Source organism: Phyllobates terribilis, unplaced genomic scaffold (assembly GCF_046119375.1).
Source record: "Phyllobates terribilis strain yellow unplaced genomic scaffold, ASM4611937v1 Scaffold_66__1_contigs__length_7565176, whole genome shotgun sequence".
Taxonomy (NCBI): Eukaryota; Metazoa; Chordata; class Amphibia; order Anura; family Dendrobatidae; genus Phyllobates; species Phyllobates terribilis.
In genome coordinates, this window is record NW_027362826.1 from 6052656 (window position 1) to 6067775 (window position 15120).

Consider the following 15120-nt stretch of genomic DNA (forward strand, 5'->3'; position numbering starts at 1 on the left):
TTGCAGCGAAAAACACCTGGAAGCTGGGGGATCGCAACTCGTTACCCTGGGACTAAGCCCTCTCCCTAATAGCAGCAAGCAGGCTAAGTCCACCAAAGTGGACGATCCTGCCAGGCCAAGGAGAGGGGTACCCGAGTGCCCTTCAACCACAATCTCCTGCAATAAAGCACTTGATCTTAGCCAAAAGGCCGAGAAGCGATAACCAGAATTGGTTTCAAACTACGGAGCCACCCAAGGATCCTGAAAAGTCCATTTGTGGAGATGAGCTCCTGGACTCCCGTTAAGAAGACATGTTGTCAACCTCTAGATCCCTTACATGCCTGCACTTTTCGGCTTGCTGCTGCTGCAATCCACGCGTTTTAGATCTGCATAACTCCACCTCTTTAAACACAGCACCTTCACCCCCTGCTGTTCCCACCCGCCTCAACACCGTTGGAAGGGAGGAGAACCAATTAAGGCGGGGGGTGGGGTGGAACGAGCAGCTGTCTACCCTTAGCAGGAGGGCTCCTGATTACATACCTCTCCTGCTGCTGCTGCTGGCTGTCCAGCAGCAGACTGAAGGTGGCTGCTGCTGTGCACAGGTATATAAAGGCTCAGAGCCTATTATGACACGCGCAGCCAGCGTTCCATTGCCACATTCCATCTACTGCAGGCAGGATACCTGGCTGGCTGAATGTCGCTGAGAAGCTCACAGAGACTGCCATAAGCAACAGTTTAACAGAATGCCACAGACTAATCAACCAAACTTTTTGGGTTGGGTTCTCTTTTATAGTCTGCAGGCATTAAATGAAAGAAGTCAGTGTTCCAGCAGAAGGAGACAACGTTTCAGAAAAGGCATTGTAGCAAACCAAAAAAGAAATTTTAAGCGCAGCAGAGTAACCAGCGCACATACCTGTTAGCTCAGGTGAGTTTAAAAGGCTGCTGTTGATAACAAGGGCATTTGCTAAATAGATGGTGTGTGTGCAACAATATACTGAAAGGTCAATTATATTGTGCAGCTTATCTCACCACCTGTAGTTATTTAGGTGAAAGCTCCAAAATGCTTGCCTAATATGTCTGTTTATCCAAAAGGAAGTAAAAAGGGAGAGCTAGAAAGATAGCATTGCATCACATTACATGGCAATGCAATGCACAGTTGCTGAAGTTGAACCAAAATGAGCTTGTAATCTGGCTTCTGCAACTTTGAACATGAAAAATCCAATGAGGAGAAGAAAAGCAAAGCCAAAGAGTCCATCCCAAAATCCGACAAACAAGCAAAATGAACAAAAAACATTGAATTCAATTCTTTCTGATTTTAGAAACTGCATTAAAGAAGGGGTGCACCGGTCCTGGAGATACTGCAATACCAGGTCAATGCGTGGAGTGGACAGAGCAAGCTCTTTTTCCATCTCCCTGTTCTAAAAATCCATTTAATATATGGTCCCCAGATAGGGGACGTATCAGATATTAAACTGATAAGAACAGATTTTTTTTTTTTTTTTTTTTTTTTTTTTTTTCTCCTCAGACGAGGAAATTCCACAGTCTATGGAAACCAGACAAAGGAAAATTCCATCAAAACAGCTGCGTCAAATCCAATACGCAATTTGCTGTCCCCATCATCATCGGAAATATTTATTTCATATTTCAAAACAACAATAACAAAAATCAAGAGGTACTAACAATATATCTCCACTTTTTAACTTTCCATATTCCCTCCGCATCCACTTCCCCTCTCCTCTTTTTGTCCCATAGGAAACACACATACATCTTCCCCAAAATCACCTTCACACTATCCTTTACAGCAATTTCCTTCCTTTTAAACACATACACATTCCTCAGATCCCATAACACTTCCTTTATACATGCAAGCATCAACCACAAGACTCTTTCCTTCGTCCCATCACATATTCCCAAACCAAACATAAACAACTCAAAAGACAACAAATTCACACCACACAATTCTTTACACAAAGGCCCCATTCTCCCAATCACATCTCTAGCATACTGGCAATTCCAAAAAACATGCAACACACTTTCCCTTCCACCACAGCCATTTCTTGGACACATTTCACTCCTCACCAAACCTCTATTCCTCTGAAACTCTCTCACAGGTAATACTCCATGTAAAGACTGCCACACAACTTCACTCTGTTTGTTGGTCATACCACTCATCCGCACTTTCTTCCAAACCTTCTGCACATCACCACCCCTAACCATATTTATTCCACATTCTACCTCTCTACATTCAATCATCCTATACACAGCCTTCTTATTCTCCAGCAATCTCACATCTGCATCACACAGTTCATACCTCACCAAAAACTTATAAACCCACACATACCATACAGGCACCTCAAAAGCAATCGGACATCGCAAATCCCTTTCTTGCCACTTTAAACGAAACAAATACGCTCCAAATAAATACCTACACATAGATGAAAACTTTCCATCCGCCCTAATCACTTTCAAAACAAACACAACGATATTCACACCAAAAAACACGTCCAAATTCGGAAAACCCAAACCACCTTTTTCCACTCTTTTAACCAAAATTTCTCTCCTAGCTCTCTCCATTTTCGAGTTCCACAAAAAAACAAATAAAATTCTATTCAAGCTTCTCATACACATATATCCTGGTGGAAATACTACCGCAATATATAAAAATATTGGCAACACCACACTCTTAACAATTAAAATCTTCCCAAAAAAGGATAAACTCCTCAATTTCCAAAAATTCAACTTCTGCTCAACTTTTCCTTTCGCATCATCCCAACTTTCTTTCCCATCCAAACTCTCTGAAAACTTCACACCCAAAACTTTAATAGGTCCATTCACTACATTCACACCTACATCCCTACTTAAACTTCCGCCTCCAAAACCCTTACACTCACTCTTTTCCCAATTCACTTTAAACGCAGATGCACCACAAAAAATAGACACTAACAACTTCACCCGCCTCACCGAACATTCAGAATCACATAATACACACACGTCATCCATATAACCACTCACCTTCCATTCTTTTCCTCCACCTCCCGGCACTTGCACACCACGAATTACCTTATCTTTCCTCAGCATACACAACAATGGCTCAATTGCACAAATAAATGCTACAGGGGACAAAGGACACCCCTGTCGCACACCCGAAAACACATTCACTTTCCTACCCACATACCCATTCATTAAAACACAGCTATAAACACCCGCATACAAACTTCTCACTCGCCCAACAAAATCAGCCGGAAAACCCATTTTTAACAACACTCTGAACAAAAAACCATGCGACAACCTATCATAAGCCTTTTCAAAATCCAAACTTAACAAAAATACACTCTTCTTACGACCCATGCAATCCCATAGACAATCTCTTAACATACACACACACTCATGAATCCGCCTCCCAGGTACCGCACAACACTGCTCATCCCCAATCACACTCTCTATCACATCACGCATCCTATTAGCCATAAGTTTTGCATAGATTTTATAATCACAATTAAGTAACGTTATTGGCCTCCAATTCCTCAGACTTTTCAAATCCCCTTTCTTAGGAATTAACACAACCAAACCTGCACGCATACTCTCAGCCACCTCCATGTTTCCCCACATATACTTACATACATCCACAAAGTCCTTACCAATCACACCCCACATCACACGATAAAATTCTACTGGGAGGCCATCCTCCCCCGGCGTCTTATTCAAAGCCATACTACACATAACCTTCCATACCTCATCACCAGTCACCTCACCCATCACTCTCTCTCTTTCTGCTTCACTCAACTTACTCTCTAACACACTCAAAACATCATTCTCCAAACATTCATCCCTCTGTTTCACTGCATACAGATCCTCATAAAACTTAGCCACCTCTTCACACATATCCTCTCCACTCACCTCACTTCCATCTGCTCCATACACCACGCTCATACTCTGTTTCTTTCCAAAAACTTTTTTAAAGAAAAACCGAGAACATTTCTCATCCTGCTCCATCTTATCAATCTTTGCCCTAAACACTATGCTTCTCCCTCTCTCCAACAAAAACTCACTAATCTCCTTTTTTACCTCTAAAATATCCTCCTCCACCTCAACTCCTCCTTCCCTTAACTTATACAAAACGCTCAACCGCGCGTTCAGTTTAACAAAACTCTCTCTTTTAATTGCTGCATACTTGTATCCTAAATTTTTAAAGAACATTTTTGCTTGTTTCTTCACCCAGTCCCACCACTCACAAACATTCCTGAACTCATTTTTATGCTTACACCATTCTTCATACCGCCTTTCATACTCCTTTCTCACATCTTCATTCTCTAACAGTTTAACATTTAACTTCCACAATCCTCTCCCAAACACTCCATCAACTTTTATATCCAACTCACACAACATACACACATGATCTGAAAAAAGAACGTTTTCCTGCCTATAATTAACAGAAACCATATTTTTAGAAATAAAACAATAATCCAATCTGGATTGTACCCTACCACTCTCAGAAAAGAAAGTGTTCAACAAAGGATTCATGTTACACACGCGCTGCATATCACACAACCCAAAATCATTCACTAACTCCAATAATGCTTTCCCAGACACATCCACATTCACTCTCCCCACATCACAGTTCATATCACCCACAATTACCACAGGTATTCTTCCTGGAACAAAAAGCTTAATTTTTTCAAATAAATTTTTGCGCTCATTTTTTTCAACTGGCGCATAAACATTAATAACACAAAACTTTACATTCTTGTATACAAAATTAGCAAGGATACATCTCCCCACCTCAATAACCAAATAATCACTCAAAACAACCTCCCTTCCTTTAACCAAAATACCCACACCATCATTCTTATTACATGCACTCCCCGACCACACAGACGCTCCATAAGACCATTCATCCCCTTTCACACCATCCACTACCCCACATTCTTGTAAACAAAAAATAGATGCATTTTGCATAGCTAAAAACTCAAAAATAGCAGCTCTTCTTACTTTACTTTTAAACACTCTTACGTTTTGGGACACTATGGTAAATCCCATAATACTTCTACTCCTTCACCAATTACACAAAGAAATAGCCTTTGGCCTAAACCAAAGCTCACAAGAGGACAAAAAGAAAAAACATTTACAATATTATATGGTGACACTATCCAGCACCACCACTATCCTCCTCCGCCATCAGAACAGAACAGCTGGTTTCCGACCCGCTGGCTTCACCAGCCACACTCCTCATTCTGGCAGTTCTGATCTTCCTCTGAGGCTCACTAAAATCTGCATCATCACTGCCCCCACCATCCTCCCTACGACTCTTCTTTGCACCCCTATCATCCTCCGAAGAAAAATCTTCAATGTTTTCAGGACCCGAAGGGTGTTCAGGACTGTCGGGTTCCGAGATTTGCACTTCACATCCTGTTGCGTCCATTGCCTCTCCAAAAGTCATCATCTCAGGCAGCTCTGCTTCCACCACTTTCCTAGATATTCTCGCAGACACTGCCTTTTTCTCCACCTTTGCCACTTCCCTCCAGAACTCCTTTTCTTCCCTCCGCTTCTTCCTCATTTCTTCAGCAGAAGAAGAACATGGTCTCAGGGACACCGCCTCTGGCGCCGTAGAGGGAGAGGCTCTACCAGTTTCCTGCCTCCTTCCCTCTCTCTCCTCCCTCTCCAATCTTTCCAGCACTTTCAGTGCGCTTGCCATCTGCCTCCTCTCCAGCTCCTCCTCCTTCTGTTCTTTATCAGAACGTCTAGGTGCACTCATAGGACAGTCCTTATACATGTGATCACTACTCCCACAGACATCACAGGACTTGGCCTCTGGACACTGGTTGGCCATATGCCCCTCCTTTCTGCAATTTCGGCAACACTGCCCTTTAAGGCATGTTACCATGGTATGTCCGAAAGAAAAGCATCTACGGCAAAACATGGGCTGGCCTGGGTAAAAGAGGAAACCTCTATGGCCTGCAACGGAAAAATTTGATGGAGGGTGTCTAAAGCCCCCCACACTGTCAGGATCCCTTTTCAATTTCACACGGAATTTATACTGACAGTTAAAGATTCCTAGACAATTGACTTGCTTCACTCCCTTCCGCACATATTCACAGTAGCGAGAGAGGAAGCACTCCAGCAGCTCAGGGTCTGTAAAAGGGTTATAGACAGTCACAGTCACCTCCTTTTCTTGCAGACCAAACAAAGGTTCCCATCTAACTCCTTCCAAGCAGGGGTCACTAGAGTGACCACGGAGCCATTCAAAGACATTAAGGCAAACATCCTGGTCCATAAAGGTAACGTCATAATTACCTTGACGTGAAAATTCGTTGACACTGAAGATCTCAGAACGTCTTGCTCCAGCTTTGCCTTCAACGATGTCTTGGACAATGAAAACCACGTTGTTCTTGTTCTGGTCAGATGGATCCACGGACAAATGGATGGTGTTCTTCACAAAAGACATCTTGGATTCTGTCGGTATGGAATACCACAGGAAAAAGCAGAAAATCCTCCACAAAAGGGTCCGGATTCCTCCAGGAGACTCGCACCAATCAAGGTACAGTCATACGATCTTAGCCAAAAGGCCGAGAAGCGATAACCAGAATTGGTTTCAAACTACGGAGCCACCCAAGGATCCTGAAAAGTCCATTTGTGGAGATGAGCTCCTGGACTCCCGTTAAGAAGACATGTTGTCAACCTCTAGATCCCTTACATGCCTGCACTTTTCGGCTTGCTGCTGCTGCAATCCACGCGTTTTAGATCTGCATAACTCCACCTCTTTAAACACAGCACCTTCACCCCCTGCTGTTCCCACCCGCCTCAACACCGTTGGAAGGGAGGAGAACCAATTAAGGCGGGGGGTGGGGTGGAACGAGCAGCTGTCTACCCTTAGCAGGAGGGCTCCTGATTACATACCTCTCCTGCTGCTGCTGCTGCTGGCTGTCCAGCAGCAGACTGAAGGTGGCTGCTGCTGTGCACAGGTATATAAAGGCTCAGAGCCTATTATGACACGCGCAGCCAGCGTTCCATTGCCACATTCCATCTACTGCAGGCAGGATACCTGGCTGGCTGAATGTCGCTGAGAAGCTCACAGAGACCGCCATAAGCAACAGTTTAACAGAATGCCACAGACTAATCAACCAAACTTTTTGGGTTGGGTTCTCTTTTATAGTCTGCAGGCATTAAATGAAAGAAGTCAGTGTTCCAGCAGAAGGAGACAACGTTTCAGAAAAGGCATTGTAGCAAACCAAAAAAGAAATTTTAAGCGCAGCAGAGTAACCAGCGCACATACCTGTTAGCTCAGGTGAGTTTAAAAGGCTGCTGTTGATAACAAGGGCATTTGCTAAATAGATGGTGTGTGTGCAACAATATACTGAAAGGTCAATTATATTGTGCAGCTTATCTCACCACCTGTAGTTATTTAGGTGAAAGCTCCAAAATGCTTGCCTAATATGTCTGTTTATCCAAAAGGAAGTAAAAAGGGAGAGCTAGAAAGATAGCATTGCATCACATTACATGGCAATGCAATGCACAGTTGCTGAAGTTGAACCAAAATGAGCTTGTAATCTGGCTTCTGCAACTTTGAACATGAAAAATCCATTGAGGAGAAGAAAAGCAAAGCCAAAGAGTCCATCCCAAAATCCGACAAACAAGCAAAATGAACAAAAAACATTGAATTCAATTCTTTCTGATTTTAGAAACTGCATTAAAGAAGGGGTGCACCGGTCCTGGAGATACTGCAATACCAGGTCAATGCGTGGAGTGGACAGAGCAAGCTCTTTTTCCATCTCCCTGTTCTAAAAATCCATTTAATATATGGTCCCCAGATAGGGGACGTATCAGATATTAAACTGATAAGAACAGATACTACACTTGATCTTAGCCAAAAGGCCGAGAAGCGATAACCAGAATTGGTTTCAAACTACGGAGCCACCCAAGGATCCTGAAAAGTCCATTTGTGGAGATGAGCTCCTGGACTCCCGTTAAGAAGACATGTTGTCAACCTCTAGATCCCTTACATGCCTGCACTTTTCGGCTTGCTGCTGCTGCAATCCACGCGTTTTAGATCTGCATAACTCCACCTCTTTAAACACAGCACCTTCACCCCCTGCTGTTCCCACCCGCCTCAACACCGTTGGAAGGGAGGAGAACCAATTAAGGCGGGGGGTGGGGTGGAACGAGCAGCTGTCTACCCTTAGCAGGAGGGCTCCTGATTACATACCTCTCCTGCTGCTGCTGCTGCTGGCTGTCCAGCAGCAGACTGAAGGTGGCTGCTGCTGTGCACAGGTATATAAAGGCTCAGAGCCTATTATGACACGCGCAGCCAGCGTTCCATTGCCACATTCCATCTACTGCAGGCAGGATACCTGGCTGGCTGAATGTCGCTGAGAAGCTCACAGAGACCGCCATAAGCAACAGTTTAACAGAATGCCACAGACTAATCAACCAAACTTTTTGGGTTGGGTTCTCTTTTATAGTCTGCAGGCATTAAATGAAAGAAGTCAGTGTTCCAGCAGAAGGAGACAACGTTTCAGAAAAGGCATTGTAGCAAACCAAAAAAGAAATTTTAAGCGCAGCAGAGTAACCAGCGCACATACCTGTTAGCTCAGGTGAGTTTAAAAGGCTGCTGTTGATAACAAGGGCATTTGCTAAATAGATGGTGTGTGTGCAACAATATACTGAAAGGTCAATTATATTGTGCAGCTTATCTCACCACCTGTAGTTATTTAGGTGAAAGCTCCAAAATGCTTGCCTAATATGTCTGTTTATCCAAAAGGAAGTAAAAAGGGAGAGCTAGAAAGATAGCATTGCATCACATTACATGGCAATGCAATGCACAGTTGCTGAAGTTGAACCAAAATGAGCTTGTAATCTGGCTTCTGCAACTTTGAACATGAAAAATCCAATGAGGAGAAGAAAAGCAAAGCCAAAGAGTCCATCCCAAAATCCGACAAACAAGCAAAATGAACAAAAAACATTGAATTCAATTCTTTCTGATTTTAGAAACTGCATTAAAGAAGGGGTGCACCGGTCCTGGAGATACTGCAATACCAGGTCAATGCGTGGAGTGGACAGAGCAAGCTCTTTTTCCATCTCCCTGTTCTAAAAATCCATTTAATATATGGTCCCCAGATAGGGGACGTATCAGATATTAAACTGATAAGAACAGATACTACACTTGATCTTAGCCAAAAGGCCGAGAAGCGATAACCAGAATTGGTTTCAAACTACGGAGCCACCCAAGGATCCTGAAAAGTCCATTTGTGGAGATGAGCTCCTGGACTCCCGTTAAGAAGACATGTTGTCAACCTCTAGATCCCTTACATGCCTGCACTTTTCGGCTTGCTGCTGCTGCAATCCACGCGTTTTAGATCTGCATAACTCCACCTCTTTAAACACAGCACCTTCACCCCCTGCTGTTCCCACCCGCCTCAACACCGTTGGAAGGGAGGAGAACCAATTAAGGCGGGGGGTGGGGTGGAACGAGCAGCTGTCTACCCTTAGCAGGAGGGCTCCTGATTACATACCTCTCCTGCTGCTGCTGCTGCTGGCTGTCCAGCAGCAGACTGAAGGTGGCTGCTGCTGTGCACAGGTATATAAAGGCTCAGAGCCTATTATGACACGCGCAGCCAGCGTTCCATTGCCACATTCCATCTACTGCAGGCAGGATACCTGGCTGGCTGAATGTCGCTGAGAAGCTCACAGAGACCGCCATAAGCAACAGTTTAACAGAATGCCACAGACTAATCAACCAAACTTTTTGGGTTGGGTTCTCTTTTATAGTCTGCAGGCATTAAATGAAAGAAGTCAGTGTTCCAGCAGAAGGAGACAACGTTTCAGAAAAGGCATTGTAGCAAACCAAAAAAGAAATTTTAAGCGCAGCAGAGTAACCAGCGCACATACCTGTTAGCTCAGGTGAGTTTAAAAGGCTGCTGTTGATAACAAGGGCATTTGCTAAATAGATGGTGTGTGTGCAACAATATACTGAAAGGTCAATTATATTGTGCAGCTTATCTCACCACCTGTAGTTATTTAGGTGAAAGCTCCAAAATGCTTGCCTAATATGTCTGTTTATCCAAAAGGAAGTAAAAAGGGAGAGCTAGAAAGATAGCATTGCATCACATTACATGGCAATGCAATGCACAGTTGCTGAAGTTGAACCAAAATGAGCTTGTAATCTGGCTTCTGCAACTTTGAACATGAAAAATCCAATGAGGAGAAGAAAAGCAAAGCCAAAGAGTCCATCCCAAAATCCGACAAACAAGCAAAATGAACAAAAAACATTGAATTCAATTCTTTCTGATTTTAGAAACTGCATTAAAGAAGGGGTGCACCGGTCCTGGAGATACTGCAATACCAGGTCAATGCGTGGAGTGGACAGAGCAAGCTCTTTTTCCATCTCCCTGTTCTAAAAATCCATTTAATATATGGTCCCCAGATAGGGGACGTATCAGATATTAAACTGATAAGAACAGATACTACACTTGATCTTAGCCAAAAGGCCGAGAAGCGATAACCAGAATTGGTTTCAAACTACGGAGCCACCCAAGGATCCTGAAAAGTCCATTTGTGGAGATGAGCTCCTGGACTCCCGTTAAGAAGACATGTTGTCAACCTCTAGATCCCTTACATGCCTGCACTTTTCGGCTTGCTGCTGCTGCAATCCACGCGTTTTAGATCTGCATAACTCCACCTCTTTAAACACAGCACCTTCACCCCCTGCTGTTCCCACCCGCCTCAACACCGTTGGAAGGGAGGAGAACCAATTAAGGCGGGGGGTGGGGTGGAACGAGCAGCTGTCTACCCTTAGCAGGAGGGCTCCTGATTACATACCTCTCCTGCTGCTGCTGCTGCTGGCTGTCCAGCAGCAGACTGAAGGTGGCTGCTGCTGTGCACAGGTATATAAAGGCTCAGAGCCTATTATGACACGCGCAGCCAGCGTTCCATTGCCACATTCCATCTACTGCAGGCAGGATACCTGGCTGGCTGAATGTCGCTGAGAAGCTCACAGAGACCGCCATAAGCAACAGTTTAACAGAATGCCACAGACTAATCAACCAAACTTTTTGGGTTGGGTTCTCTTTTATAGTCTGCAGGCATTAAATGAAAGAAGTCAGTGTTCCAGCAGAAGGAGACAACGTTTCAGAAAAGGCATTGTAGCAAACCAAAAAAGAAATTTTAAGCGCAGCAGAGTAACCAGCGCACATACCTGTTAGCTCAGGTGAGTTTAAAAGGCTGCTGTTGATAACAAGGGCATTTGCTAAATAGATGGTGTGTGTGCAACAATATACTGAAAGGTCAATTATATTGTGCAGCTTATCTCACCACCTGTAGTTATTTAGGTGAAAGCTCCAAAATGCTTGCCTAATATGTCTGTTTATCCAAAAGGAAGTAAAAAGGGAGAGCTAGAAAGATAGCATTGCATCACATTACATGGCAATGCAATGCACAGTTGCTGAAGTTGAACCAAAATGAGCTTGTAATCTGGCTTCTGCAACTTTGAACATGAAAAATCCAATGAGGAGAAGAAAAGCAAAGCCAAAGAGTCCATCCCAAAATCCGACAAACAAGCAAAATGAACAAAAAACATTGAATTCAATTCTTTCTGATTTTAGAAACTGCATTAAAGAAGGGGTGCACCGGTCCTGGAGATACTGCAATACCAGGTCAATGCGTGGAGTGGACAGAGCAAGCTCTTTTTCCATCTCCCTGTTCTAAAAATCCATTTAATATATGGTCCCCAGTTAGGGGACGTATCAGATATTAAACTGATAAGAACAGATACTACACTTGATCTTAGCCAAAAGGCCGAGAAGCGATAACCAGAATTGGTTTCAAACTACGGAGCCACCCAAGGATCCTGAAAAGTCCATTTGTGGAGATGAGCTCCTGGACTCCCGTTAAGAAGACATGTTGTCAACCTCTAGATCCCTTACATGCCTGCACTTTTCGGCTTGCTGCTGCTGCAATCCACGCGTTTTAGATCTGCATAACTCCACCTCTTTAAACACAGCACCTTCACCCCCTGCTGTTCCCACCCGCCTCAACACCGTTGGAAGGGAGGAGAACCAATTAAGGCGGGGGGTGGGGTGGAACGAGCAGCTGTCTACCCTTAGCAGGAGGGCTCCTGATTACATACCTCTCCTGCTGCTGCTGCTGCTGGCTGTCCAGCAGCAGACTGAAGGTGGCTGCTGCTGTGCACAGGTATATAAAGGCTCAGAGCCTATTATGACACGCGCAGCCAGCGTTCCATTGCCACATTCCATCTACTGCAGGCAGGATACCTGGCTGGCTGAATGTCGCTGAGAAGCTCACAGAGACCGCCATAAGCAACAGTTTAACAGAATGCCACAGACTAATCAACCAAACTTTTTGGGTTGGGTTCTCTTTTATAGTCTGCAGGCATTAAATGAAAGAAGTCAGTGTTCCAGCAGAAGGAGACAACGTTTCAGAAAAGGCATTGTAGCAAACCAAAAAAGAAATTTTAAGCGCAGCAGAGTAACCAGCGCACATACCTGTTAGCTCAGGTGAGTTTAAAAGGCTGCTGTTGATAACAAGGGCATTTGCTAAATAGATGGTGTGTGTGCAACAATATACTGAAAGGTCAATTATATTGTGCAGCTTATCTCACCACCTGTAGTTATTTAGGTGAAAGCTCCAAAATGCTTGCCTAATATGTCTGTTTATCCAAAAGGAAGTAAAAAGGGAGAGCTAGAAAGATAGCATTGCATCACATTACATGGCAATGCAATGCACAGTTGCTGAAGTTGAACCAAAATGAGCTTGTAATCTGGCTTCTGCAACTTTGAACATGAAAAATCCAATGAGGAGAAGAAAAGCAAAGCCAAAGAGTCCATCCCAAAATCCGACAAACAAGCAAAATGAACAAAAAACATTGAATTCAATTCTTTCTGATTTTAGAAACTGCATTAAAGAAGGGGTGCACCGGTCCTGGAGATACTGCAATACCAGGTCAATGCGTGGAGTGGACAGAGCAAGCTCTTTTTCCATCTCCCTGTTCTAAAAATCCATTTAATATATGGTCCCCAGATAGGGGACGTATCAGATATTAAACTGATAAGAACAGATACTACACTTGATCTTAGCCAAAAGGCCGAGAAGCGATAACCAGAATTGGTTTCAAACTACGGAGCCACCCAAGGATCCTGAAAAGTCCATTTGTGGAGATGAGCTCCTGGACTCCCGTTAAGAAGACATGTTGTCAACCTCTAGATCCCTTACATGCCTGCACTTTTCGGCTTGCTGCTGCTGCAATCCACGCGTTTTAGATCTGCATAACTCCACCTCTTTAAACACAGCACCTTCACCCCCTGCTGTTCCCACCCGCCTCAACACCGTTGGAAGGGAGGAGAACCAATTAAGGCGGGGGGTGGGGTGGAACGAGCAGCTGTCTACCCTTAGCAGGAGGGCTCCTGATTACATACCTCTCCTGCTGCTGCTGCTGCTGCTGGCTGTCCAGCAGCAGACTGAAGGTGGCTGCTGCTGTGCACAGGTATATAAAGGCTCAGAGCCTATTATGACACGCGCAGCCAGCGTTCCATTGCCACATTCCATCTACTGCAGGCAGGATACCTGGCTGGCTGAATGTCGCTGAGAAGCTCACAGAGACCGCCATAAGCAACAGTTTAACAGAATGCCACAGACTAATCAACCAAACTTTTTGGGTTGGGTTCTCTTTTATAGTCTGCAGGCATTAAATGAAAGAAGTCAGTGTTCCAGCAGAAGGAGACAACGTTTCAGAAAAGGCATTGTAGCAAACCAAAAAAGAAATTTTAAGCGCAGCAGAGTAACCAGCGCACATACCTGTTAGCTCAGGTGAGTTTAAAAGGCTGCTGTTGATAACAAGGGCATTTGCTAAATAGATGGTGTGTGTGCAACAATATACTGAAAGGTCAATTATATTGTGCAGCTTATCTCACCACCTGTAGTTATTTAGGTGAAAGCTCCAAAATGCTTGCCTAATATGTCTGTTTATCCAAAAGGAAGTAAAAAGGGAGAGCTAGAAAGATAGCATTGCATCACATTACATGGCAATGCAATGCACAGTTGCTGAAGTTGAACCAAAATGAGCTTGTAATCTGGCTTCTGCAACTTTGAACATGAAAAATCCAATGAGGAGAAGAAAAGCAAAGCCAAAGAGTCCATCCCAAAATCCGACAAACAAGCAAAATGAACAAAAAACATTGAATTCAATTCTTTCTGATTTTAGAAACTGCATTAAAGAAGGGGTGCACCGGTCCTGGAGATACTGCAATACCAGGTCAATGCGTGGAGTGGACAGAGCAAGCTCTTTTTCCATCTCCCTGTTCTAAAAATCCATTTAATATATGGTCCCCAGATAGGGGACGTATCAGATATTAAACTGATAAGAACAGATACTACACTTGATCTTAGCCAAAAGGCCGAGAAGCGATAACCAGAATTGGTTTCAAACTACGGAGCCACCCAAGGATCCTGAAAAGTCCATTTGTGGAGATGAGCTCCTGGACTCCCGTTAAGAAGACATGTTGTCAACCTCTAGATCCCTTACATGCCTGCACTTTTCGGCTTGCTGCTGCTGCAATCCACGCATTTTAGATCTGCATAACTCCACCTCTTTAAACACAGCACCTTCACCCCCTGCTGTTCCCACCCGCCTCAACACCGTTGGAGGGGAGGAGAACCAATTAAGGCGGGGGGTGGGGTGGAACGAGCAGCTGTCTACCCTTAGCAGGAGGGCTCCTGATTACATACCTCTCCTGCTGCTGCTGCTGCTGGCTGTCCAGCAGCAGACTGAAGGTGGCTGCTGCTGTGCACAGGTATATAAAGGCTCAGAGCCTATTATGACACGCGCAGCCAGCGTTCCATTGCCACATTCCATCTACTGCAGGCAGGATACCTGGCTGGCTGAATGTCGCTGAGAAGCTCACAGAGACCGCCATAAGCAACAGTTTAACAGAATGCCACAGACTAATCAACCAAACTTTTTGGGTTGGGTTCTCTTTTATAGTCTGCAGGCATTAAATGAAAGAAGTCAGTGTTCCAGCAGAAGGAGACAACGTTTCAGAAAAGGCATTGTAGCAAACCAAAAAAGAAATTTTAAGCGCAGCAGAGTAACCAGCGCACATACCTGTTAGCTCAGGTGAGTTTAAAAGGCTGCTG

The 15120-nt window shown here is 44.2% G+C and overlaps 6 non-coding genes and 1 pseudogene across 6 annotated transcripts; all 7 read right to left on the reverse strand.

Annotated features, from left to right (window-relative positions):
- Positions 1-1312: 1312 nt before the first annotated feature.
- Positions 1313-1514, reverse strand: LOC141193706 (U2 spliceosomal RNA; annotated as a pseudogene).
- A 6155-nt stretch (positions 1515-7669) lies between these two features.
- LOC141193868 (U2 spliceosomal RNA) lies at positions 7670-7860 on the reverse strand. Its single transcript, XR_012266674.1, has one exon. It is a non-coding gene; the product is annotated as a U2 spliceosomal RNA (small nuclear RNA).
- A 1115-nt stretch (positions 7861-8975) lies between these two features.
- On the reverse strand, positions 8976-9166 carry LOC141193869 (U2 spliceosomal RNA). The gene has a single exon (XR_012266675.1). It is a non-coding gene; the product is annotated as a U2 spliceosomal RNA (small nuclear RNA).
- Positions 9167-10281: 1115 nt separating this feature from the next.
- LOC141193870 (U2 spliceosomal RNA) lies at positions 10282-10472 on the reverse strand. The gene has a single exon (XR_012266676.1). It is a non-coding gene; the product is annotated as a U2 spliceosomal RNA (small nuclear RNA).
- Positions 10473-11587: 1115 nt separating this feature from the next.
- Positions 11588-11778, reverse strand: LOC141194233 (U2 spliceosomal RNA). Its single transcript, XR_012267021.1, has one exon. It is a non-coding gene; the product is annotated as a U2 spliceosomal RNA (small nuclear RNA).
- Positions 11779-12893: 1115 nt separating this feature from the next.
- On the reverse strand, positions 12894-13084 carry LOC141193871 (U2 spliceosomal RNA). Its single transcript, XR_012266677.1, has one exon. It is a non-coding gene; the product is annotated as a U2 spliceosomal RNA (small nuclear RNA).
- Positions 13085-14202: 1118 nt separating this feature from the next.
- On the reverse strand, positions 14203-14393 carry LOC141193872 (U2 spliceosomal RNA). The gene has a single exon (XR_012266678.1). It is a non-coding gene; the product is annotated as a U2 spliceosomal RNA (small nuclear RNA).
- Between the last annotated feature and the right edge of the window lie 727 nt (positions 14394-15120).